Here is a 3,504-nt window from a genome sequence, read left to right as displayed (position 1 = left end):
TGGGAAAACAACACAAGTCTTCTTTTAAAACTAAAAATATTGTTTCTACCTCTAGACCATTACAATTGCTTCACATGGACTTGTGTGGAGCTATGAGAGTTGCTAGCTTGCGTGTCATGTACTATGCATTTGTTATTGTTGATGATTACTCTAGATTCACTTGGGTTATATTATTGGCTCATAAAAATGAAGCTTTTAACGGTTTTAAGAGTTTTGCAAAACGTGTTCAAAAAGAAAAAGATTTATCTATTTCAATCATTTGAAGTGATCATGGAACTGAATTTCAAAACGAATCTTATAAAACTTTTTGTTAAGAAAATGTTATTTCTCATAATTTTTCTTCTCCTAGAACGCCTCAACAAAATGGGGCTGTTGAAAGGAAAAACCGCATTTTGGTTGAAATGGCTCGATCTATGCTCAACGAGTATGAATTACCTCATTACTTGTGGGCCGAAGCTCTTAATACCACTTGCTATGTTTCAAACCGTATTTTCAAAAGACCTATTTTGAACAAAACATCTTATGAGCTTTGGATAGGAAGAAAACCCCAGATATCGTACTTTAGAGTATATGGGCAAGTGCTTCATATTAAATACCAAGGATGATTTTGGAAAATTTGACTCCAAAACGGATGAAGGTGTGTTTTTGGGTCATGCCTCTAATAGCAAGTCTTTTAGAGTCTTTAACAAGCGTACCTTAGTTGTTGAAGAGTCCATGCATGTGGTATTTGATGAGTCCTCCAAGGAATTTTCGGAAAAGGACTCGTTTGTTCATGATTTTATAGGTGCATTTGAGGATCTCACGCTTGTTGAAAATCAAGAAAATCCAACTATTAATGTGGAGACTCCTCAACCAACTCAAGGAGTGGACAAAATGGAAACCGCATCCCCTCCTTCAGTTCAAACTCATGGTAATACCTATGATCTACCCAAGATTTGGGCTTTCAAGAAAAGACATCCTCAAGAATTGATTATTGGTGATACATCAAGGTGAGTAAGTACTCGCTCTCACTTTCATACTTTGGATAATCTAGCTTTCCTATCACAATTTGAGCCCACTAAAGTTAGTGAAGCTGTAGTTGATGAAAATTGGGTGATTTCTATGCAAGATGAACTCAATGAATTCACAGGGAATAAAGTTTGCGAGTTAGTCCCTCCTCCAAATGGTCAAACCATTATTGGAACAATATGGGTTTATCGTAACAAGTTGGATGAACGTGGAGTGATAACTCGGAACAAGGTCTGATTGGTTGCCCAAGGCTATAACCAAGAGGAAGGCATTGATTATGAAGAGACTTTCGCTCCGGTTGCTCGTTTAGAGGCCATTCGCATGCTTTTAGCATATGCATCTTGCATGAATTTTAGACTTTTTCAAATGGATGTTAAAAGTGCATTTTTAAACAATTTTATTGAGGAAGTTTATGTTAAACAACCTCCCGGTTTTGAAGATTTTAAACATCCAAACTACGTTTACAAACTCCACAAAGCTTATGAAAGATTGAGTGGTTTTTTTGCTTAAGAACGGTTTTCCAAAGGCAAAGTTGACACGACACTTTTCACAAAACATCATAAGCATGATATCCTTTTTGTTCAAATATATGTTGATGATATTATTTTTGGTGCTACTAATGAATAACTTTGTGAGTATTTTGCTAAGTGTATGACTAAGGAGTTTGAAATGAGTCTTATGGGGGAGCTCAAATTCTTTCTCGGACTACAAATCAAACACGAAAAGGATGGAATTTTCATAAATCAATCAAAATACACGAAGGAAATGCTTAAAAAGTTTAGAATGGACACTTCATCTAGTAGCAAAACACCAATGAGTACCACAACAAAATTGGACAAAGACGAATCGGGTAAATGCATTGATATCATAATGTATCGAGGTATAATCAGATCCTTTCTTTATCTAACCGCTAGTAGGCCCGATATCATGTTTAGTGTGTGTTTGTGTGCTCATTTTCAATCTTGTCCTAAGGAATCTCATTTGCATGTCGTTAAGCGTATCTTTAAATATTTGCATGGCACTTTGAACTTAGGAATTTGGTACCCTACAAATGTGGACCCTAGGTTGCTTGCTTACTCCGATGCCGACTATGCTGGTTGTCTTATTGATCGTAAAAGTACCTCCGGGACTTGCCAATTCTTAGGTCATAGTTTGATCTCTTGGAGTAGTAAAAAACAAGTATCTGTGGCTTTGTTAGCCGCGGAAGCCGAATATGTAGCGGTCAAGTGTTGTTGTGCTCAAGTCCTTTGGATTAAGCAACAACTTGATGATTATGGTCTTGCACTTGCCAGCATTCCCATCAGATGTGATAATATAAGTGCAATTAACTTTCTCAAGAACCCTATTCAACACTCTAGGAGTAAACACATAAACATACGCCATCATTTTATTCGTGATTATGTGCAAAACGGTGATTTTGTGATTAAATATATCGACACAACTAATCAACTTGCGGATATCTTTACCAAATAAATGAAGATCGTATGAATTTCATTATTAGAGAAGTAGGCATGCTTAATGGTATTTCTTTGAACTAATTGAGGTGTTAGTTTTTTTTTTTGCGTTTTTTACTCACTCTACTTGAAAAATAGCTATGTTTCCATGCTAATTTTTCGTTGATAATTGAGTATACATTAAGTTTTAGTCCATACTATTGCTTAAATCTAATTTCTTTCTATCCTTTACTTATTTTTAAGTGTTTTTCTAGCTTATTTCAAAAAAATTAACGCTAACGATCGTCACAGTTTTTCTGACGATCGTCTATTTTAAAATGATTTTAACTCCTTTTTGTACGAACGCTAAACGATCGTGTAGACGATCTTCTATTTAGTCTTGACGATCGTCTGTCGAGTTTTAAACCCTTTTACAAATCAGCTTTCCTCTCTTTTTATGATTTCAGTTTTACTTATCCTTTGTGTGCCTTTCGTCTTTCCTCTCTCCCTCTTCACCCAAATCATCTTTTTTCCTTCTTTAAAGTTAAAGTTGATTCACAAAACTTGTTTATACTTCTTACAATCTATTTCTACTACCTTATTTCATTTAAATTCAATCTCTTTTGCATAAAAATTTAAACCCTACATTTTTCCCCAAATTCGGTTTTTGGTTATTTTCTTCTATTTCCTCCTTAATTCTCTATCATGTCAACATCTAGAGGTGGTAAGAAGCGTAAAACAGTGGGTGGTGGTCCTCGAGGCGGCTCTCGCTCTTCTCCTTCAACCAATCTCACAAATGAAGAACGGGTAAGACTCTCCGTCCTAGACAAACGTGAATTCCTTAGCTCTAGGATGTTTTCTCCTAACACTTGTGAATCCTTAGGCTTTAGGGCTGAGATTGATGCTTGGTTAGACAAATTAGGTTGGATGCGTTTTTTGAGTATTGATAATGTTAATGATAGGAATCTTTCTTTAGAATTCTTGTCTACTCTTAAGCTTCAGAAACATCAAAACGATCCCAATTTTCCATATTATTCCATGTCTTTTAAGATTCGGGGTCGCT

This window comes from Mercurialis annua, linkage group LG7 (genome assembly GCF_937616625.2).
Source record: "Mercurialis annua linkage group LG7, ddMerAnnu1.2, whole genome shotgun sequence".
In the NCBI taxonomy this organism is placed as follows: Eukaryota; Viridiplantae; Streptophyta; class Magnoliopsida; order Malpighiales; family Euphorbiaceae; genus Mercurialis; species Mercurialis annua.
This window is presented reverse-complemented; position numbering follows the sequence as displayed.